This window comes from Orbicella faveolata, unplaced genomic scaffold, assembly GCF_042242905.1.
Source record: "Orbicella faveolata isolate gen_17 unplaced genomic scaffold, um_ofav_v1 contig_35, whole genome shotgun sequence".
Classification (NCBI taxonomy): domain Eukaryota; kingdom Metazoa; phylum Cnidaria; class Anthozoa; order Scleractinia; family Merulinidae; genus Orbicella; species Orbicella faveolata.
In genome coordinates, this window is record NW_028301564.1 from 8,349,303 (window position 1) to 8,373,663 (window position 24,361).

The 24,361-nt window shown below is 38.2% G+C and overlaps 8 non-coding genes across 8 annotated transcripts; 5 read left to right on the plus strand and 3 right to left on the minus strand.

Annotated features, from left to right (window-relative positions):
• Positions 1-282: 282 nt before the first annotated feature.
• Trnav-cac (transfer RNA valine (anticodon CAC)) lies at positions 283-355 on the plus strand. Its single transcript has one exon. It is a non-coding gene; the product is annotated as a tRNA-Val (tRNA).
• Positions 356-3,227: 2,872 nt separating this feature from the next.
• On the minus strand, positions 3,228-3,299 carry Trnap-cgg (transfer RNA proline (anticodon CGG)). The gene has a single exon. It is a non-coding gene; the product is annotated as a tRNA-Pro (tRNA).
• Positions 3,300-6,936: 3,637 nt separating this feature from the next.
• Positions 6,937-7,009, plus strand: Trnai-gau (transfer RNA isoleucine (anticodon GAU)). The gene has a single exon. It is a non-coding gene; the product is annotated as a tRNA-Ile (tRNA).
• Positions 7,010-8,805: 1,796 nt separating this feature from the next.
• Trnan-auu (transfer RNA asparagine (anticodon AUU)) lies at positions 8,806-8,879 on the plus strand. The gene has a single exon. It is a non-coding gene; the product is annotated as a tRNA-Asn (tRNA).
• Positions 8,880-11,420: 2,541 nt separating this feature from the next.
• Positions 11,421-11,494, plus strand: Trnat-agu (transfer RNA threonine (anticodon AGU)). Its single transcript has one exon. It is a non-coding gene; the product is annotated as a tRNA-Thr (tRNA).
• A 3,107-nt stretch (positions 11,495-14,601) lies between these two features.
• On the minus strand, positions 14,602-14,675 carry Trnan-guu (transfer RNA asparagine (anticodon GUU)). The gene has a single exon. It is a non-coding gene; the product is annotated as a tRNA-Asn (tRNA).
• Positions 14,676-17,825: 3,150 nt separating this feature from the next.
• Trnan-auu (transfer RNA asparagine (anticodon AUU)) lies at positions 17,826-17,899 on the minus strand. Its single transcript has one exon. It is a non-coding gene; the product is annotated as a tRNA-Asn (tRNA).
• Positions 17,900-23,386: 5,487 nt separating this feature from the next.
• On the plus strand, positions 23,387-23,458 carry Trnap-cgg (transfer RNA proline (anticodon CGG)). The gene has a single exon. It is a non-coding gene; the product is annotated as a tRNA-Pro (tRNA).
• Positions 23,459-24,361: the final 903 nt, after the last annotated feature.

Here is a 24,361-nt window from a genome sequence, read left to right on the forward strand (position 1 = left end):
GATTAGTCAAAAACCCATGCTTTTTACTCTGGTGATCAGAGTATAAAGAATAGAAAAAGCATGTTTTATTGTTTTTCGCCTGTAAAATCTATATCATAAAGCAAATGAAAAAGCCTAAGCCGTGTATTACACTGTGATAAAACACTCTGGACATTTGAGACCACTCGAGAAATCTACATTTCTACATTTCCCTCGTGTTCTCAGAATTAATGCCCATCGTGTTTTATCGCGGTGTAATACAGGACCTACACTTCTTTGTTTGTTGAAATTATGTTCATTGTAGTTTCCGTAGTGTAGTGGTTATCACGTCCGCCTCACACGCGGGAGGTCGCCGGTTCGAGCCCGGCCGAAAACATTCCTTTTCATTTCTTTAATTGACTTCTGCATTTTTTTTTTTTTTTTTTTTTTTTTTTTTGTAATTGTTCGTCTCCATTTCTTTATGGACTGTTTTACGGCAATGAAAATATACTCAATTAATACTAATCTTTTCAAGTAAATTAACCACAATTGAGGGATGTCAAAATAAAATAGAAGATTTTGCTGCGCCATTTCAATTATTTAGTAGTTATTTTTCTGTTGTAATCTCATGACAATAGTAATATTATGACAAAAATTCTTCCAAAACTAGTAATTTCTTTTATCTAAGACTCTGATTTTCATGTAACAATCGGGGGATTAGCCCAAATGGTAGAGCGCCCGCTTTGCAGGCAGGAGGTACCGGTATCGATACCCGGATTCTCCAAATAATGTTATTTCACTCTAAAAGACAAAATTCAGATCAAGAGTGATTTTTTACTATTATTTGGCAAGTTATTTTCTTCCAAATTTTACAAATAGCACTAACTCTTTTTAATTGTTGCGTTCGACGACGTGGAACGCAAACCTAATTTTGACCTGTGGCTTTTCAGAGTTGGTGTTGCTGTGCACGGTTATAGGCCGAAAAAAACACATTCTTGTCAGGACACCAAAATGGCCACCCCGCTTGATTTTTGCAGGGCCACGTCACAGCCAGTAAACTGGTACCGTTTTAAAATGCTAATACATGTGATAAGACATGTGGCGAACATGTGAGTATGTGAGCAGGTTATGTGAGCTAGTCTTTCCGATGGATCTTTCTTTGACTTCTTTCCATTCAGTCGCCGTACGCTTCGCTATTATGTGCTCTCGGCGTTAGATTTTGGCGAATTTACACCCTTCGACGGTACCATTTATCGAAATCTGAGGGAATTGTCCTTGTTTATTAACACCACTTGGCTTTGGATGATGACCGTGGGAACAGCTACATTTTGATTGCATTTGTTGATTAGTTCCAGTCGCGACAGATAGCTCAGTCTTTATCCGGTCGAAATTTTATTGTTTGGAATCGGTGGAAAAGTACTCTGAAGGCAAGACCCATAAGACTACTTTATTCATCAGGGGAAATACTCAAATTAATCGCACGGAGTTTGTTTACGATAAACGACCACGCGAAACGAACACGCGATTGCAAATGCTAGCTTAGAATAATGTACGTAATTTAAATATTCTATGAAACTTGAGAATCTACAGAAACTGGCAGCGTCACGCAACGTATCAACAAATCGTGACCTCTTCACTAGCATGGACTTTGACACTATGCATATCTGACTGTAAAACCTCGATTGCTGCTGAAAAAGTTGAAAGGTAGCTAATGAAATCATTTATTTACGGTATATATATATTAAAGTGAGAGTGTCGAATATACTCTCATAATCTCTGATTACTACTAGTTTTAAATTAGTTAACGTGGTGTATTTCAATCTCTTTTTTCATTTTCGGTAACGCTTGACGAAAACTGGTGACCTGTTTTTCAAAATAGCCTCGCAATAGCTAAGGCATCTGTATAATGGGGGATTAGCTCAAACGGTAGAGCGCCCGCTTAGCATGCGGGAAATACCGGGATCGATACCCGGATTCTCCAAAATCAAGATTTTTGCTACCCATGTTAACATTTTTTTTGGTCTTTTCTTTTCTGTTTGCAGTTCTTTTTTCCTCATTTATCTGCTCTTAAAACGCAGGTAGTGTGCCATGACTTCCTGCACAAAATCACTGTATTACTCATCGTCAGTATTCACTGTTATTCGCATTCTCCAATTTTTTATTATCGATTTGTCGTTGGATATTTGTTTATTATTGTTATATTTTAAAACGTGCATTAAAATTTTCTGTAGGAAACCGTGAACGCACCATCTCTCAATGTTAAGCAGATTTTCATTGAAAATATATCTATTGAATGCGATCATTATTTTCTTAAATCTTCGGCAGTGTCATGGCGTCAGTAACAGCGCGCCAAAATCCACAGTGGGAAAAAATGGCGGCTGTACATTTTAGGACAATGGATGGCGTACCTGAATTATCAAAGTATTACAACATTTGTCGCTGAATTGCATTAATTGTGTACGCTAGGTTTAAAGTTTTAGGAAGTTTTCTGTACGTTTTTCATGAGCGTTTCTTAGGGATTCAGTTGACGCTAAAAACTATTGTTAAATGCACCAGTCGCCATCTTGTTGCCCACAGTGGATTTTTTTGGGATAATTTTGGATGGGTTTTCTTATCGCGACATCGACATGAACCCACAAGCTTATAGCTTAAATTTCATCGTGTTTAGTAAGTAATGATCAAAAATTCATTCATTCATTCATTCCAGATTCTTAGCAAAGCTGTGGTTGCCTTCAGTTAATTTTCAATCTTCTAATTTCTGCTCTGCAAACAGGGTGTGAAGAGAGTCACACGTGCTGTCATCATACGCAGCTTTTTACTTCACTAATAGGACAACCAAGTACAACTCTATCAGCATGTTTATACTACTTTTTTTTTAAAGCAGTTTAAAAAACTCCCTTTTCTGTTTTGATAAGAACTGCACGCAAACAATAGCAAGCCAAATCTGTGTTTTTCTTTTTACTTTCTTTGCGCGGGAAATGTTTCGTTGTTCATTTAAAAAAAGACAATTCCAGGGCAGCAGATATTTATTAAAACATGTTCAAAGAAGGCTTTGTATATGGTAAACAAATCAAAGGGAGAGTTTCACAGCTCAACGCAAGCCCTAGCTTTTGCGTAAGAATGAAGTATCTTTTTCGCTTACTTTCTTCGCTTTTCTTCTTTCGCTCGTTCGTTCAGTTCTTTACATGCAATACGCCAGTCATGAAAAAGAGCCAAAGTAATCGATGCTGTTACGACTTGTAAAATATTTTGACAAAATATTAAACATGGGGCCTATCCGGGAGTCGAACCGGGGACCTCTCGCACCCGAAGCGAGAATCATACCACTAGACCAACAGGCCAAAAAAAATGAATACATACTACAAACTACGGTAAATCTGGTTTAAAACAGGTTAATTTACCAGTACGTTACTACCTTCACGTAGAGTAACATCAAAAAAATTAAAGTGTGAGATTTTCCGGATCAACTTATGAATTGTGTCGCCATATTTTGTTGCTTCTTCTTTCTTTCTTTTTTAATCAAAGCAACGTGCACATAAAAACAAAAAAAAGAAAAGACAGGTACTGCATGGGCCGGAATTATTGGGATTTTTACGTTACCGTGCGAAAAATGTTTCATATATTATATAGCATATAAGTTTCTGAATTTGTAATTTCTAACCGATCAAATTCAACAGTACCACTATTTAACCGTAGAATTTTCTGTTCTAAGCGCAAAATAGGTCGCTGAGTTTACTTCTGTTTAAAAACAGAAATCAGAAACAAATCAGTAGATAGTGTTATCTCAGCTGGCTTACTTAAGCAAGAAGATGGTCCGTATGTGTGAGGGTCGAACTCACGACCTTGCCGTTATCAGCACCACGCTCTTCATTCTCGTTGCTGTCTTATTTAGTATGAGCTATAATACGAAAGCTTGGGTACAGTGAGATTGAGAACCCGCTTAGCAATTTGGCATCAAGAGCTTCTGGGGAATTAGCTCAAATGGTAGAGCATCCGCTTAGCATGCGAAAGGTGCCGGGATCGATACCCGGATTCTCCAGATTGTGTTTTTCTTCAAAATCATTATTTTCCCAGATTCAGCAACTCTTTCTTATGTAAATACGGGTGTATGTTTCCAATTAAAAAGTATTACCTTTGGGAGAACCTCAGTCGGACCTGTGTGGTCTTTGGCTTTTGCTTACATAGCAAAAAATTAAAATCTTGATTCTAGCGGAACATAACCTCAGTGAATTAAAGCGTCTGCGTGAATAAAATAATAAAATAGCTTTACTTTCTGTCCATCATCATTAAATAGGAACCAAACCGAAAAGCCCTAAAACTCGGTATAAATTTGTTAAGAACAGCATATAGTAGTAGGCTGAACCTTACGCTACTTTCAAATCGATGGCGATCTATAACATCAGTCGGTAATTACATTTACACAAAACTGATTCTCGCACGTGGATTAAATGCTCTGTTTGTTTTAATCTTTCCCGCTATGAAATAAATACTAAGTGATTACGATCGGCGCATTTTCAATTAATTTCCTCTCCCACGAGAAAGCAAAATTAATATAAAAACTGCCATCGCTGTACCAACTACCGAGCTGGATTAAAAAGTTTCACAAGATTTCATTGTTAATCAATTTCATTCTCCGAAGAACGATGCAATTTTTTTTAATTGCGTTTGCTGTCATTTATAGACAACAAAATTGATTAGCCCTTTGCATTAAAGGTCAATTGCTTTGATAACATCTTTCAGGAAGGCTTACTTTAACTGGTTACAAGCCATTTGCTTTGGCACAAACTTCAACGTTCAACAGATCGCTACCAAGTAACGAATCTGAAAAAGAGAATGTCTTTAAACATTTCAGGGAATTCTACAACGAACGAGACAATACTGGAGTTGGTTAAGAAAGCCTCAAATGGAAAACTTTATCTTACGATCGACAAGTTATTGATTTGTTTGTCAGCGTCAGTAGTTATCGGAGTTGGAATCGCTGGAAATATTTCAGTCCTGTTTCCCAGTCGCTTCAAACCGCTCAGAATTATTTATTGGCAAATCTAGCGGCTGCCGATGTTACAAGTCTCCTGTTTTGTGGTTTTTGCCTCATCCCAATGATTAGGGTCCTTCCAGATGAAGCTGTTGGAACTGTTCTCTGTATGTTCTCTGTCGGCTTCAACGTTCCTCTGAATGCTACGATTGTCTCGGTATTCACGCTTACAATCCTAGCAATAGAACGTTATAACGCAGTAGTAAGATCTCTACGGATGTTGCAGCTTACGAGAGAAACGGTTCGATACGCGATTATTGGCACATGGATGGCGTCCGTTGCCTTAAACACACCGTTGTTTGTGTACACAAACTACAAGTTCAAGACAGCAGCTTGCCGACAGATGTACAGGCAGAACGCAGAGTTAACTCACATTATCTTCTACATAATTTTTGTTTTCACTCTTCCTTTTCTCGTTATTAGCTTTCGCTACAGCAAACTTGTGAAATCGCTCAATCACATAAGTGCGGTTACACCTGATAGCAATATCCCAGAAAAAAAAACTCATGCGACAACGAAAACAACTCTTGAAGATGTCGCTGACAGTTACTTTTGTTTCCGGAGCGTGTGTTTCACCTGCCAGTGTTGTTACTGCCCTTCGCTATTTTCGGATGGTAAGCCAAACCGTGCGGGCTTTTAGGCTATTGCTCCTTTTTATAAGTTCTGTGGTAAATCCATTCATTTATGCATTTCACAGCTCAAATTATCGACGCGCTTTTAAAACATTACTCAAATGTAAATAGACGCCCTGGATTACATTTGTCGCGTAAGTTCAGCGACATTTCTTTGTTCGACTTGTCTCGTTTGATGAGTTTACATTTCTTTCTTCTTTCATTGCTGTAAGAGTAGTTCGCTCCACGATGGGAGGCTGGGTGTGAGGGCGGATAACTACGATGGACTAGCATCCCATCCATGGACAGAAAAATACTCTCAGTTGTTTAATTCAAGGGAGACTGGGATAAGCTCTGCCGTGTGGGGGCTAGCAAGGCGCAGGTGCGACCATTTAACGTTTCCTTACCATCCAGTGTCAAAGGAGGCCGGCAATTTCACTTCTAAAAGATGAAATTCAAGCTTTAACTTCCAGATTTCAATAAAGCGAGTCGTAAAGGCAAGAGTAATTTTTCAAAGAATCTTTGTGTTATCTGCGTTATAAGGCTGTTATGAGAAAGGTTGCGTTACAAAAGCGTAACTGAAAGCGTACCCCGCGCCAATACCGAAAGGTGTTTCGGGTATTGTTGCTTTACCGCTGGTCGATTGAAATCCACGTTGTTTCAGAGGGACAGCGGAAAATTCATTAATAGGAGTATTCCCATCTTCTCTGATAGCTAGAGAAAATTATCCAAATAAAAAGTTTACAAACCGTTATTTGTTCAACAATGGTCGGAAAAACATCTGTCTTCAAAAAGAATAAAAGCTGCATATTAGCTAATAATATAAAGATTGGGTATCGATCCCGGTACCTCCCGCATGCTAAGCGGGCGCTTTACCATTTGAGCTAATTCCCCAAAGCGTAAGCATATACAAGTTGCTATAACTATTGAAAAACCAATGTTTGAGGCATGACCTGGTAATTAGTTTTAAGCTTTTTTCTAAAAAAATTACTTAGAATTTCATTTTAGAAAAACAGATCATTTAATAAAATATGTTGCTTTTTATTCTAGTTCCTTGTTATTTAGAACATAAGCTACTGATACTGATGAGACATTACTGGAAGGTATATGAGAAACAGCTGCCAATAAATAATTTCGGGATAACTATCTTTCAACATAAATGTCCTCATCATGCATTTGAGAAAGCTCGTTAACAATATATACATACATCTTAAAGAATAAAACCAAATCAGTTTGAACAAAGCCAATGCTGTTCTTCATAAGGCCAAACTTCTGATAAAGTTCTTGTACAAAGGCAGTAATACTTAAAAAAACGGCACCGAGGTTAATTTGTCTGGTCCGTTAGCTCAGTCGGCAGAGCGTGGTGCTGATAACGCCAAGGTCGTGAGTTCGACCCTCACACGGACCAACTTTTCCTTTTAAGTAAACCAGCTGGAAAATGCACTTTTAAGATTTCTAACTGACTGTACTCTGATTTCTCTTCTCCTTTATTTTTTTTCATTAGTTAATTTCCCCTGATCAGTTAAAAACAAGAGGACTAGATCAAAATTACTTTAGTTTACTTCAGTGTAACAAGAAACATTTGCTTGTCTGGAATAAAGGGTTTTTACCCGGATTTATATCGTTTTGTTTGTATGGCAAATTGTTAAAAATGTGCCCTAAAATGGCCGCTGAAAGCCCTCTCAGAGGGGCAAAGCCAAGATGTTGGCCCCAGCGCTAAAATACGAATCAAATTGAACTGATAGTTATATTTTTGTGAATCACTTATCTAGACCATTCATCTCAGGAAGTTTGAGAAATTTGATTTTTTCTGGTCCAAATGGCCATAGTTGAAATTTACAGAGGGCGCCTCTTAAAGTATCTCATAGAAGCAATAATCTGCTGGCCACCGCCCAATGGACTATTAAAATAACTGACACCACTGAGCGTTTGCTATATCTCACCGGACCAAACTTATGGTAAATGTCTTGTACAAAGGCAGTATAACTTAATAAAAGACGGCACTGAGGTAAATGTGTCTGGTCCGTTAGCTCAGTCGGCAGAGCGTGGTGTTGATAACGCCAAGGTCGTAAGTTTGACCCTCACACGGACCAATATTCCTTTTAACTAAATCAACTGGAAGATACTATCTTGAGATTTTTATCTGATTTATCTGATTTCTCTTTTCCTAATTCTTGACCTTTATTTCAATTAAAAACCTGTTTTTATATATTTGTTTTGATCGCTACAAAACAAAAGGACTAGATTAAATTTACCTTTGTCTATATATAATGTTACTACATGTAGCTGAAAACCCGGGGACGGGGGTACTTTAGAATTTTCTGCGCAGGGATGTTCCGCTGGGACCCCATTTAAAAATATCCAGTGGTGTTTTATGATAGTCATCTATCGACGCTGTTGGGTCCGAGTTGCAAAAATTTAAACTTGCCGATTTTATTTTTTTATATTTATGAGTGGCAATTCCTGGTTTCCTTAGGCTAGATAAAATCTTCAACCAACTGGTCAGTTTCGTGAATAATGATACTCTATTCTAGACCCAAACGCTCTGATTTATATACACTATGCTAGAGTAAACTGCTTGAAAACCATACCCTTTACTGCGGCACTTACCTATATAGCCCATATCCGCCAGTATTTTCCCCCCACCCCGGGGGGCTGGAGAGTACCGGTTTGAAAAATATGGATGCCAACAGAAACACTTGATTAAGTCATATTCTAATATAAAGAGGCTTCATTGTGGTCAGTTAGAATTGTTTGCACAAAAATGAAAGAAATTTGTTTTTAAAGGGGGAAGGTAATTCACTGTTTCATATGGCATTCGTGACGTCACATAAGCCATCGTAGCTTGTTTCGTTTTGATGTCGTGTTTATCAATAAAAGAGTATTAAAAGGGCCTCTCCGGGAGTCGAGCCCAGGACCTATCGCACCCTAAGCGAGAATCATGCTCCTAGACCAACAGGCCAAACGTGGTTGAATATTCATTTGAAAAAGGTCTTAACCTACTTCTCTCTATTAAACTGGTACTATATAACACCAGTTATTTGTTGGCTTATTGACTAAGACAGTTACTATCCAACTTCCCTGGTTTTTCGCTTTTCATGTCATTCGAGCAAGATACAATAATGTAGCAGAAACCTTACGCGAGTTAAAATTTCATCCACACAATTTAACTTGATGAAAATCGTACAAACACCGTCCATGTAAGTCTCCGTGGCGCAATCGGTTAGCGCGTTCGGCTATTAACCGAAAGGTTGGTGGTTCAAGCCCACCCGGGGACGATTCTTTTTTTTGATAATTGTTTTCTGTATAGTTAGCGTCAAGAGTCCATCCTGTTAGCGTAATTTTTACCTGCATTCCATGTTAGTAGGTCTTCTCAAACAGCCACTGCGCGGATGTGATGTAAATAAACCGTTATTATCGCGATCGTTACCATTATTGGTTTTTTGACGGTTGAAGCAAATTAGGCTGTAATTTTTCATAAAAGGGTACAAATTTGTCCATATTTGACCAATCCAATTAGTACTATAATTTGTGCATTCAATATTGCGTCTTTACTCTTCAAATGTTTGTCTTATTAACGTAATTATATCACCTTTATTACCGCCGCGTGCATTAGTCGCCTGCTCCCGTGACTAGAAGTTGAAGGACTTGAACATAAGCATACTTTTTGTGATATATTAAAACGTTGCTTTATAAACAGCATACCTTGCCCCTAGACAATCGTTTAGTTCTTAATTAAGGATATCTGAGACATTTGACGGCTAATATTGGCTTGCTCATTTGACGGTTGACGGTAAAAATATTGCGGTTTTGACGGTTGACGGTTAATGTTTTGGCCATTTGACGGTTAACCCCATTGAGATCCACTGCCTAACGCTAAAACCAGGATAGCGTTGTTTTTGAAAAACTTCAATTTTGAGCATCGTCAGAAGTAGGTAAATGTTCAACTGTTTGCTGTACTTCGTAGCCTTATTTTTTCTGTCTTCCTGATCAAAAAACTAGAAACTACCAGTTCCTGATTGGCACACCACTGAGTATGGCAGCTTTCATTCGTAACCGGTTTCCGTAGTGTTATCACGTCCGCTTTACACGCGGAAGGTCGCCGGTTCGAGCCCAGCCGGAAACACATGATTGTTCTTCCTATGAGACTAAATCTTGCTACCCACCACTTACAAAATTTTGAGTCAGCAAAAACAAAACAAAAGGAAAAAAAAACGAAAGGTGTCGACGTAACTCAGCTCCATTGATCTTTCATCTCTTAGCAACTTCATATTAAGATCGATAACTTAAATAATGCTATCGAGCTATGATCTTAACAAAGCTTATGTTATTGATTGTTAGTGGGTTGGTAACCAGAAATGTACGAGTTTTAGTTGGAGAAACCAAGAATCTATTCGCAATTAATTGACGGTTGATTGCAATTTTAGTCAATTTCAACTTTTGTATTCTCCAACGACAAAACCATCGTTTTAAACTTTTCAATTGTTTTTGTTTTTCTCCAGGGTATTTTAAATGGAGTAATTAATCAATTTCTTTTATACGTTTTGCTAATAAGACTTGGCGAAAAAGAGAGATGATGACATTGACCATTCCATTACAAGCAATCCATAACCTTAACCCCTATTATCGTATAGCATGATGAGAACATCTTTGAGGGTGAAGAGTATTTTGGCAGATTGCTTAAACATTTCGCCGGTATCAGGAGAGGATAAAGAGAGAGCCACGTCATGTATCAAGTGCGCGCGCTAAGTACTAGAATGAACAATGATAAGGCAGATGGCCACTGCTATAGCTTTGCTTGGATTTAACGAGCTTGCTGACCCCTACTTTTCTTTCCAGAAACAGATTTTATTTACAATTATCTCCACATTGTCCAAAAATAAACAGAAAATCAAGCTAGGAAGTTAAAGAAAACAAAAAAAAAAAATGATATTTGCTAGCAATAAAGATAGAAAGTTAAAAAAAAGGTAGGAAGCCGGCAGTTAAAAAAAACATTCGAGATTTCTCTCCACGGGACATCGAATCCTGCCATCTTGCAGCTGCAAGGCACGTGAAACTATAGTCGCTAAATGCGAACTTGTTCTTTAAGGAACCTCACAAGTTGACTAAGTTGGGCCCACTTAAACAATATTTGGCAGAGAATAGTTCACTTCAAACTTGGAATTAATACTATGTTTTTCCATGTTGAGATTTGTGTAAATGTTGTTGCACAATGTGTAGACTTATCTGAGAACAGTTGTAGGGCCCCAATGAAGAACACCTTTGATGAAGTATGTTCCCTGGCAAACATTTGTTATTATGGTTATTGTTCTGTGTAGTCGCGTAGTTACCAGTCCAACTCCGCTGATTATTTTTCTGCGTCCCGTCAATAAAGCAAGATCAGGAGCTCATGACCCGGAGCGTCCATCTCCCATACCAACCCTAGGAATTAACCCTTTCTGGTATCTTTTTATTTTAAGAATTTGACCTCTGGAACTTTTCGGAGCCCGCCTTTCAAACGCCCAATCAAAGCCCAGGTGGTCCCCGAGGGACCCCTAAGAAGTACCAATTCTAAAACAACACATTATCTCCTGTCATATTTTTTTGGCTCAATACGCTGAAAGGAAACACGAAAGCTCCCGCTGTGGACCTTTTGAGGCTGAACACCCTAAGAGGTATTGAGCTATCTTAATACTGCTGGAAATTACCAAGCGTGAAATGGACATGTCACCAACTTAGTACTATATGTATTAACAATGTTTTTTTCTTTATAATTTTTTTTCTTTTTATTTTTAAAAAATAAACAAGTAAACAATAATACACGAGGTTATCTAATGTAGGGCGCCGTAGCTCAGTTGCTTAGAGCGCCTGTCTAGTAAACAGGAGGTCATGGGTTCAAATCCCATCGGTGCCTTACAAATATTGCACTTTTTAATTTTTTATTACTTTCGAAAATTGCTCAACGAAGCTTCACATGTTGTACCACTGGGAATTTTTTTGGTTGTGTTATCCGATGGATTTACTTTTAAGATCTACGCAAGAGTCGCGTGGAAAATTTCAAGAATTATATGGCGAATAAATGACCATTATGATATAGATAGGACCCTGCGCACGCTCTGATTGGTCAAAAACCGATGTTTTATCAGAGTATAAAGCGCTTTCACAAAATTACTTAAATGTAAATAGACGCCCTGGATTACATTTGTCCCGTTAGTTCAGCGACATTTCTTTGGTCGACTTGTCTCGTTTGATGAATTTATATTTCTTTCTTTTTTCATTGCTGTAAAAGTAGTTCGCTCCACGGTGGGGGGCTGGGAGTGTGGGCGGATAACTACGATGGACTAGCATCCCATCCATGGAAAAGAAAAATACTCTCAGTTGTTTAATACAACGGAGACTAGATTAGATCTGCAGTGTGTGGGCTAGCAAGGCCCGGGTGCGACCATTTAACCTTTCCTTACCATTCCGTGCCAAAGGAGGGCGTCAATTTCAGTTCTAAAAGATGAAATTCAACCTTTAACTGCCAGGTTACAATAAAGCAAGTCGCAAAGGAAAGAGTAATTCTTCAAAGAATCTTTGTGATATCTGTGTCATACAGCTGTTTTGAGAAAAGTTGCGCTACAAAGCGTAAAAGAGTACCGCGCGACAAATATACCGAAAGGTGCTCTGGGTATTGCTTGTTTACCGCTGGTCGATTGAAGTCCACGTAGTTTTAGAGCGACAGCGGAAAATTTTTTAATAGGAGTATTCTCATCTTCTCTGATAGCCAGAGAAAATTATCCAAATAAAAAGTTTACAAACCTTTACTTGTACAACAATGGTCCGAAAAAAATCTGCCTTCAAAAAAAAGTAAAGCTGCATATTAGCTAGTAAAGTAAAGACTGCTGGAGAATCCGGGTATCGATCCCGGTAACTCCCCCATGCTAAGCGGGCGCCCTACCATTTGAGCTTATTCCCCAAACCGTAAGCATTTGGTTCAATATACAAAATACTATAACTATTGAAAAAACAATGTTAGAGGCATGACTTGGTGATTTGTTTTATTTTTTTTCTAAATGTACTTAGAATTTCATTTTAGAAAAACAGATAATTTAATATGTTGCTTTTCATTCTAGTTCCTTGTTATTTAGAACATAAGCTACTGATATTGACGAGACATGATTAGAAAATAAATGGGAAACAACTTCTAATAAATAATTTTGGGATAACTATATTTCAACAAAAATGTCCTCATCATTTGAGAAAGCACGTTAACAATATATACATACATCTTAAAGAATAAGACCAAATCAGTTTAAACAAAGCCAATAAACGGGTGCTGTTCCTCATTAGGCCAAACTTTTGACAACGTTCTTGTACAAAGGCAGTAGTATTTAATAAAAAAACAACACACAACAAAAAGAATAGAAAAGTTTAAAACGATGGTTTTGTCGTTGGAGAATACAAAAGAGTAAATTAACATTTAACACAAAAATTGTAATCAACCGTCAACTAATTTCGAATAGATTTTTGGTTTCTCCGACTAAACTCGTACATTTCTGGTTACCAACCCACTAACAATCAATAACATAAGCTTGATTAAGATCATAGCTCGATAGCGTTATTTAAGGTATGGATCCTAATATGAAGTTGCTAAAGGATAAAGGATTAATGGAGCTCAGTTACGTCGACACCTTTCGTTTCTTTTTCTTTTGTTTTCTTTTTACTGACTCAAAATTTTGTAAGAGTTGGCTAGAGTTGGGTAGCAAGATTTAGCCTCATAGGAAAAACAATCATGTGTTTCCGGCTGGGCTCGAACTGGTGACCTTCCGCGTGTAAAGCGGACGTGATAACCACTACACTACTGAAACCGTTTACGAATGAAAGCTGCCATACTCAGTGGTGTGCCAATCAGGAACTGGTAGTTTCTAGTTTTTTGATCAGGAAGACAGAAAAAATAAGTCTACGAAGTACAGCAAACAGTTGAACATTTGCCTGCTTCTCACGATGCTCAATATTAAAGTTTTTCAAAAACGATGTTATCCTTGTTTTAGCGTTAGGCAGAGGATCTCAATGGGGTTAACGGTCAAATGGCCAAAACATTAACCGTCAACCGTCAAAGCTTGCTATTTGCTGCGGTTCGTAGAATAGCAACAAATTTACGTTTTCACGGTTCGCCGGACATTTGGCAGTTGTCATGGCAACATCAGAACCGAGATCGTGTGTTGGCAGGATTTTACTTGGGGAATCATTCTAGACTAGCGCTCCTCCTAAAGAAAAGGGGGTTTTTCTTGGCGGGCAGCAGGCACACTAGTTTTGAATGTATTTGTTCAGTTTCATATAACGTACACTATCTAAGCTTATCTGAAGTTATCAATAAACGGGGGCTGTTCCTTACTTGATGCTGGGCTAACCAGGTACAGCTAATCCAGTGCAGCAACCAGTGCCCCATTTACAAGTGGAAAGTTGTGTTTTATTGATTGATTGATGTAGGTAATAGGGAAAACCGCAATATTTTTATCGACAACCGTCAAATGAGCAAGCCAATATTAGCCGTCAAATGTCTCAGATATCCTTAATTAAGAACTAAACGATTGTCTAGGGGCAAGGTATGCTGTTTATAAAGCAACGTTTTAATATATCACAAAAAGTATGCTTATGTTCAAGTCCTTCAACTTCTAGTCACGGGAGCAGGCGATTAATGCACGCGGCGGTAATAAAGGTGATGTGATTACGTTAATAAGACAAACATTTGAAGAGTAAAGACGCAATATTGAATGCACAAATTATAGTACTAATTGGATTGGTCAGATATGGACAAATTTGTACCCTTTTATGAAAAATTACAGCCTAATTTGCTTCAACCGTCAAAAAACCAATAATGGTAACGATCGCGATAATAACGGTTTATTCACATCACATCCGCGTAGTGGCTGTTTGTTTGACAAGACCTACTAACATGGAATGCAGCTAAAGATTGCGCTAACAGGATAGACTCTTGACGCTAACTATACAGAAAACAATTATCAAAACAGAAAGAATCGTCCCCGGGTGGGCTTGAACCACCAACCTTTCGGTTAACAGCCGAACGCGCTAACCGATTGCGCCACGGAGACTTACATGGACGGTGTTTGTACGATTTTCATCAAGTTAAATTGTGTGGATGAAATTTTAACTTGCGTAAGGTTTCTGCTACATTATTGTATCTTGCTCGAATGACATGAAAAGCGAAAAACCAGGGAAGTTGGATAGTAACTGTCTTAGTCAATAAGCCAACAAATAACTGGTGTTATATAGTACCAGTTTAATAGAGAGAAGTAGGTTAAGACCTTTTTCAAATGAATATTCAACCACGTTTGGCCTGTTGGTCTAGGAGCATGATTCTCGCTTAGCGTGCGATAGGTCCTGGGCTCGACTCCCGGAGAGGCCCTTTTAATACTCTTTTATGATAAACACGACATCAAAACGAAACAAGCTACGATGGCTTATGTGACGTCACGAATGCCATATGAAACAGTGAATTACCTTCCCCCTTTAAAAACAAATTTCTTTCATTTTTGTGCAAACAATTCTAACCGACCACAATGAAGCCTCTTTATATTAGAATATGACTTAATCAAGTGTTTCTGTTGGCATCCATATTTTTCAAACCGGTACTCTCCAGCCCCCCGGGGTGGGGGAAAATACTGGCGGATATGGGCTATATAGGTAAGTGCCGCAGTAAAGGGTATGGTTTTCAAGCAGTTTACTCTAGCATAGTGTATATAAATCAGAGCGTTTGGGTCTAGAATAGAGTATCATTATTCACGAAACTGACCAGTTGGTTGAAGATTTTATCTAAACTAAGGAAACCAGGAATTGCCACTTATAAATATAAAAAAATAAAATCGGCAAGTTTAAATTTTTGCAACTCGGCCTCAACAGCGTCGATAGATGACTATCATAAAACACTACTGGATATTATAAACTGGGGTCCCAGCGGAACATCCCTGCCCAGAAAATCCTAAAGTACCCCCCTCCCCGGGTTTTCAGCTACATGTAGTAACATTATAGACAAAGGTAAATTTGATCTAGTCCTTTTGTTTTGTAGCGATCAAAACAAATATATAAAAACAGGTTTTTAATTGAAATAAAGGTCAAGAATTAGGAAAAGAGAAATCAGATAAATCAGATAAAAATCTTAAGATAGTATTTTCCCGTTGATTTAGTCAAAGGAAATATTGGTCCGTGTGAGGGTCAAACTTACGACCTTGGCGTTATCAGCACCACGCTCTGCCGACTGAGCTAACGGACCATAGATTTAAAGGAGATTTAAATACACCACATTAAAGAATTTAGAACATTTAAAAATACTTAATGCTATTTGTAAAATTTTGAAGAAAATAAGTTGCCAAATAATATTAAAAAGTCACTCTTGGTCTAAATTTTGTCTTTTGGAGTAAAATAACATTATCGTATCGATCTCGGTACCTCCCGCATGCAAAGCGGGCGTTCTACTATTTGAGCTAATCCCCCGATTGTTACATGAAAAAAAAACAGAGTTTTAGATAAAATAAATTACTATTTTTGGAAGAATGTTTGAACATATTTAGCATATATGGTACAAGCTATTGTCATATTATTACAACAGAAAAATAACTACTAAATGATTTAACTGATGCAGCACAGTCCGCCATTATATTTTCACATCTCTCAATTATCGTTAAGTTACTTGTCAAAATTACTCTTATTTGTATATTTTCACCCTCAAAATACAAGATGCCATAAAACAGTTCATAAAGAAATCGAGCATGCAATCATAAAAACACTGCCAAAGTCAAATAAAAAAATGAAAAAAATGTTTCCTCAAGATAACCCTTCAGTACAAAGTACTGTTATCAACGGGGTCCTGCTAAGAATTAAAATCTAATAAACAAGAATTATCAAGATATATAAAATAAGATACATATTAAAAACCGTTAAAAATACAATAGGAATAACAAGAAATAATCGTCCAAGGCTTTCCTAAATAAAACTCTAGCATTAATGTTTCTTAAACTTAAAGGCAATAAATTAATTATCGAGGCACCTAAAAAATAAAAGCTATGGCGCACAAAATCCAGTCTGACTTTTGGTAGTTTTGCTGTTTTCCCATTGTTTCTAGTGTTTAAAGCGTTATGATGTAATCGGTGAAAATAGTCTTTAAATAGAAAGCATGCAGTTCCATTAAGGCAGTCAAATACAAAGCAGCACGCTCTTTTTTGTGAAAAGCTATCAACAGTTAAAAATCGAAGATCACAGTTCTGCGAACTGCATTTTGGGGAAATGATTTCGAGGCTTCGCGTCTCAATGGACCGGATCATGCGTTTGCGGGACTCTGACCATCCAAGACTAGTATAGCCGCAATACGTAAATATTGGCATAATCATCGATTGGTAAATTCGTTGGGCAGTAAAAGTATCAATACTGGAACGGATGCGCCGTAAGAGGTTCACTCTTCCTGCTGCCTTCTTGTAAATTTTTTGAAAATGAGTTCCAAAATTAAGTGTCGGGTCCAGATGCACGCCGAGGTACTTATAACATGCAGTGGTGTTGATGGGAAAACCGTTGACTGAGAGCTTGACTTGACAGCCTTGAAACAGATTCAACCGCTTACCGGTACCAAACAGCATCACCTCAGATTTTCCTTTCTTCAGATTAAAAGTAAGTTCATTATCACGAAACCAGTTAGAGAGATTATCTAAGTCCTGTGAAAGGCTGCTTTGTATCGCATCGATATCACTTGAGGATGTAAAAATCACCGTATCGTCAGCGTAAGTGATAATCTTACAATGACGCAGGGGACTGTGCACATCATTAAAGAGGATGAGAAAAAGGAGGGGCCGAAGAATACTTCCTTGAGGAACTCCAGTGTTAATTGGATTTGGTTCAGAAAGCACACCATGAAATTGAACGATCTGCTTGCGATGGAATAAATAATCAGTAAACCATGACAGTTCCATATTATATACTCCATAACGGGACAGTTTACTCGATAAAACGGAATGACTGATGGTATCGAATGCCTTTGATAAGTCAATAAAAACTGCTCCTGTCGCATTTCCACTGTCGGCCTCCTATCTGATGAGATCAGAAATCACGATAATAACGGTTTATTCGCATCACATCCGCACAGTGCCTATTTACTTGAGAAGATCTACTTACGAGTACTACAATTAAAAATTATGCAAACAGGATGGATGAATGGAATAAACTATATAGAAAATACTTACCAAAACAAAAAGAGCCGTCCCTGGATGGGCTTGAACCACCAATCTTTCGGTTAATAGCCGAACGCGGTAACCGGTTGCGCCACGGAGACTTCCTTCGAAGGATTTTGTACAATTTTCATCAAATTAATTTTTGTGGATGAAATTTTAACTTGTGTAAGATTTCTGCTACATTGTATCATGCTAGAAAGACACGAAAAGTGAAAACCCGGAAGATTTGGATAGTAAATATCTTGGCCAATGAGACAACACATAACAGGTGTTACAGTACCAGTTCAACAGAAAAAGGTAGATTAAGACCTTTGTCAAATGATGTCCAACCACGTGTGGCCTGTTGGTCTAGTGGTATGATTCTCGCTTTAGTGTTAGAGGTCCCGGGTTCCGTTCCCGGACAGGCCTTTTTTAATACTCTTTTGTCAATGAAAACAACATCATAAACAAACAGACAATTTTACGATGGTTTTTGTGACGCCACAACGGCCATATGAAACAACGGTATACCTTTCTTCTTTAAAGAATCACTTTCATTTTTGCGCAGACAATTCCAAGCGACTACTACGAAGCCCTTCTAGATTAAAATATGACTTAACCAAGTCCTTCTGTAGGCCGGGAAACATTTCCAACGACCTCTGGGAAAACATTAAACTAAAGTAATTTTGATCTAGTCGTCTTGTTTTGAACTGATCAGGGGGAATTAACTAATGAAAAAAAATAAAGGAAAAGAGAAATCAGAGTACAGTCAGCTAGAAATCTTAAAATGGTATTTTCCAGCTGGTTTACTTAAAAGGACAATTTTGTCCGTGTGAGGGTCGAACTCACGACCTTGGCGTTATCAGCACCAAGCTCTACCGACTGAGCTAATGGACCAGACAAATTAACCTCGGTGCCGTTTTTTTAAAGTATTACCGCCTTTGTACAAGAACGTTATCAAAAGTTTGGCCTAATGAGGAACAGCACCCGCTCATTGGCTTTGTTCAAACTGATTTGGTTTTATTCTTTAAGATGTATGTATATATTGTTAACGTGCTTTCTCAAATGATGAGGACATTTTTGTTGAAATATAGTTATGCCGAAATTATTTATTGGCAGTTGTTTCTCATATGCTTTCCAATAATGTCTCGTCAATATCCGTAGCTCATGTTCTAAATAACAAGGAACTAGATTGAAAAGCAACATATTTTATTAAATTATGTTTTTCTAAAATGAAATCCTAAGTAAATTGTTTAGAAAAAAGCTTAAAACTAATTACCAGGTCATACCTCAAACATTGGTTTTTCAATAGTTATAGCAACTTGTATATGCTTACGCTTTGGGGAATTAGCTCAAATGGTAGAGCGCCTGCGGCAGAGCTTATCCCAGTCTCCGTTGTATTAAACAACTGAGAGTATTTTTCTGTCCCATGGATGGGATGCTAGTCCATCGTAGTTATCCGCCCCCACCCCCAGCCCCCCAACGTCGAGCGAACTACTCGTACAGCAACGAAAGAGGAAAGAAATGTAAACTCATCAAACGAGACAAGTCGAACAAAGAAATGTCGCTGGACTAACGGGACCAATGTAATCCAGGTCGTCTATTTACATTTGAGTAATGTTTTAAAAAGCGCGTCGATAATTTGAGCTGTGAAATGCATAAATGAATGGATTTACCACAGAACTTATAAAAAGCAGCAATAGCCCAAAAGCCCGCACGGTTTGGCTTACCAGCCGAAAATAGCGAAGGGCAGTAACAACACTGGTAGGTAAAACACACGCCCCGAAAACAAAAGTAACTGTCAGTGACATCTTCAAGAGTTGTTTTCGTTGTCGCATGAGTTCTTTTTCTGGGATATTACTGTCAGGTGTAACCGCACTTCTGTGATTGAGCGATTTCACAAGTTTACTGTAGCAAAAGCTGATAATGAGAATAGGAAGAACGAAAACAAAAATTATGTAGAAGATAATGTGAGTTAACGCTGCGTTCTGACCGTATTGTTTGTACACAAACAATGGTGTGTTTAAGGCAACGGAGGCCATCCATGTGCCAATAATCGCGTATCGAACCGTTTCTCAGTCTCGTAAGCTGCAACATCCGTAATGGTCTTACTACTGCGTTATAACGTTCTATTGCTAGGATTGTAAGCGTGAATACCGAGACAACCGTAGCAGTCAGAGGAACGTTGAAGCCGACAAAGAACATACAGAGAACAGTTCCAACAGCTCCATCTGGAAGGACCCTAATCATTGGGATGAGGCAAAAACCACAAAACAGGAGACTTGTAACATCGGCAGCCGCTAGATTTGCCAATAAATAATTCTGAGCGGTTTGAAGCGACTGGGTTCTCTTGATTGTTAACAGGACTGAAATATTTTCAGCGATTCCAACTCCGATAATTACTGACGCTGACAAACAAATCAATAATTTGTCGATCGTAAGATAAAGTTTTCCATTTGAGTCTTTCTTTACCAACTCCACTATTGTCCCGTTCGTTGTAGAATTCCCTGAAATGTTTAAAGACATTCTCTTTCTCAGATTCGTTACTTGGTAGCGATTGAAGATCTGTTGAACGTTGAAGTTTGTGCCAAAGCAAATGGCTTGTAATAAATTAAAGTAAGCCTTCCTGAAAGGTATCATAAAAGCAATCAACCTTTAATGCAAAGCAGTAATCAATTTTTTTGTCTAAAAATGACAGCAAACGCAATTTTAAAAAATTGAATCGTTCTTCGGAGAATGAAATTGTTTAACAATGAAATCTTGTGAAACTTTTTAATCCAGCTCGGTAGTTGGTACAGCGATGGCAGTTTTTATATTAATTTTGCTTTCTCGTGGGAGAGGAAATTAATTGAAAATGCGCCGATCGTAATCACTTAGTATTTATTTCATAGCACGAAAGATTAAAACAAACAGAGCATTTAATCCACGTGCGAGAATCAGTGTTGTGTTCAGACTGCCATCTGCTGCTTCATACATGAAAGGTAAATGTAATTACTGACTGATGTTATAGATTGCCATTGATTCTAAAATGGCCTAAGGTTCAGCCTACTATTATATGCTGTTCTTAACAAATTTATACCGAGTTTTAGGTCTTTTCGGTTCAGTTCCTATTTAATGATGATGGACAGAAAGTAAAGCTATTTTATTATTTAATTCATGCAGACGCTTTAATTCACTGATGTTGTGTTCCGCTAGAATCACGATTTTATTTTTTTCCTATGTAAGCAAAAGCCAAACACCACATTGGTCCGACTAAGGTTCTGCCAAAGGTGATACTTTTTAATTGCAAACATACACCCGTATTTAACCGCGCGGCCATGGGCCGAGCGCGGTTCATGGTTTATCTGTGTTTTTTTTTTTTTTTCGCAGATTTGTCTGCGACCAGACCCAGGCTTCCACTCGGCCAAATTTTCAGTCACGCAACCTGTGATGTTTACTCGCCAAAAGCTGTTGAAACATTAATAAATCTCATCTCCGATACTGACTTTCGCGGGAAAAGATTAAAAACCCAGCGTTCGTCAAAAATTATATTTTTTCAGCAGAAATTTAGCTCGGAACATACACATATTTATATTCCTTTGAATCGTCGATGAAATGACCTTTTCCGGATATTTTTTCCTTCGGGGTCAACAAAAACCTCCGATTACAAAATCACGCCGAACCCACACGTTGCAAAAAAATCTCTTCAAAACCCTGACTTCGAAGCGATATAACACTTCAGCGTTAATAGCTACCACACATCGGCAGGCGGTAAATCTATTCGTTAACAATCCAGCTTTATCGTGTTAAAATTTCAGCGAAATCGAACAAAACCAGAATTAATTGGAATTTTTTTGTGACCTCACTCCCCAGACTTGACCTAACAAAGGAAGCAACGGTCGCCCATAGCAACCGAAAAACACGAACATAACAAAGCCGAACGTTTCGGCCAGAAATCTCCAGAATTATCGCCTGAGAGCTTAAACTTGAATGGGAACATCTTTTTCGAACTTTTTTCAACTGATTTAGACGAAAGACTGGCCTCGGCGGGCTACAAGAAAGACCAAGAGAAAAACAGAACAAGACGGCAGAACAAGCCGATAACATTTCATCGCACGGCTTTCGGCACGAAAACGAAAATACAGCTTACTTCTGGATAAATTCAGCCTTAGAAGCCAGCAACCGGCCCCAAATTACTTTCTGTATCCTTACAAATGTCCTGATTTCCAGCTCCGAAAGATTTTGCCCCAATTTTGAGCAAATAAACATTTCGTCGACGGTGACCGCCATTACGGTGGCTTGCATACTAAATTAGCTAACTTGACAAAATTCTCCCGAGGGGGGATATGAGGAAAAGAGCTGAAAGATGGCCTATAATTGGCTAATGATGAGATCATCCCACTGTCCAAATTTGTGAGAATCGAAAGTAACGCCAATTTTCTGTCACGTTTTCAATCTGTGGTCACTGGAGTGACCAAAATCGACACATCGGTCGGGATAGAGTTTTATTATTAAATTATATGACTTGTGTGACTACTTTGCTAGCCCTTTACTCGTGGAAAACACCAATTAAATTTGATCATGACTTTTAAGAAAGAAAGCTGTTGTTAATAGTGTTGTTATCGTGTCATTCATATCGCTCATGCCCATACATATCCCGAAGAAAGTTCTACAAAGATTAAGACCATTACGTCATCGGAGATTTCTCAATGGCTACCACTGATGATGCAATAACACAGTTTGTGTTGATCAAGTGATGTGATGTCTACAATAAGAAAAGAATCATCAATGACTGCTTTGGAATGTGCACTGCGTTCCGACGGTAGTGCTAAGCAAACAGTTAAATTTTAAAAGCGCGGTTATAAGATCTAACAGATCTTCTTGTTACATAAGAAAGAGTTGTTGAATCTGGGAAAATAATGATTTTGAAGGAAAAAACAACCTGGAGAATCCGGGTATCAATCCCGGTACCTCCCTTATGCTAAGCGGACGCTCTACCATTTGAACTAATTACCCAGAAGCTCATGATGCCAAATTCTTAAGCGGTTTCTCAATCTCACTGTACCCAACCTTTCGTATTACAGCTTATACTAATTAAGACAGCAACGAGAATAAAGAGCTTGGTGCTGATGACGCCAAGGTCGTGAGTTCGACCCTCACACGGACCATCTTCTTGCTTAAGTAAGCCAGCTGAGATAATACTATCTACTGATTTGTTTCTGATTTCTGTTTTTGAACAGAAGTAAACTCACCGACCTATTTTGCGCTTAGAACAGAAGATTCTACGGTTAAATAGTGGTACTGTTGAATTTGATTGGTTAGAAATTACAAATTCAGAAACTTATATGCTATATAATACATGAAACATGTTTCGTACGGTAGCGTAAAAATCCCAATAATTCCGGCCTATGCAGTACCTGCCTTGTTTTTTTTTGTTTTGTTTTTTATTTGCACGTTGCTTTGATTAAAAAAGAAAGAAAGAAGAAGCAACAAAATATAAGGACAAAATTCATAAGTTGATCCAGAAATTCTCACACTTTAACTTTCTTGATGTTACCCTACTTGAAGGTAGTAACGTACTGGTAAATTAACGTGTTTTAAACCAAATTTATCGTAATTTGTAGTAGTCTGGCCTGTTGGTCTAGTGGTATGATTCTCGCTTCGGGTGCGAGAGGTCCCGGGTTCGACTCCCGGATAGGCCCCATGTTTACTATTTTGTCAAAATATTTTTCAAGTCGTAACAGCATCGATTTCTTTGGCATTTTTTATCACTGGCTTATTGCATGTAAAGAACTGAACGAACGAGCGAAAGAGGAAAAGCGAAGAAAGTAAGCGAAAAAGATATTTCAATCTTACGCAAAAGCTAGGGCTTGCGTTGAACTGTGAAACTCTCCCTTTGATTTGTTTACCATATACAGAGCCTTCTTTGAACATGTTTTAATAAATATCTGCTGCCCTGGAAATGCCTTTTTTAAATGAGCAAAGAAACATTTCCCGCGCAAAGAAAGCAAAAAGAGAAACACAAATTTGGCTTGCTATTGTTTGCGTGCAGTCCTTATCAAAACAGAAAAGGGAGTTTTTAAACTGCTTTTAAAAAAAAGTAGCATAAACATGCTGATAGAGTTGTACTTGGTTGTCCTATTAGTGAAGCAAAAAGCTGCGCATGATGACAGCACGTGTTACTCTCCTCACACTCTGTTTCCAGAGCAGAAATTAAAAGATTGAAAATTAACTGAAGGCAACGACAGCTTTGCTAAGAATCTGGAATGAATGAATGAATAGTCATTACTTACTAAGGTAAAAAGGTAAAGTCTGCATGCAAGCCAAGTAGCGGTTTCTGTAGCATGAGGCGACTACGAGTATTTCTACTCCCCCCTGGATGGGATGCTAGTCCATCGCAGGGTTACCCCCAGCATTAAGTTTGCCAGTACCTATTTATACACCTGGGTGGAGAGAGGCACTATGAGAGTAAAGTGTCTTGCCCAAGAACACAACACAATGTCCCCGGCCAGGGCTCGAACCCGGAGCGCTCGATCCGGAGACGAGCGCACTAACCATGAGGCCACCGCGCCGCTTTAAATGTACCGTCAAATAATTTTTCAGTC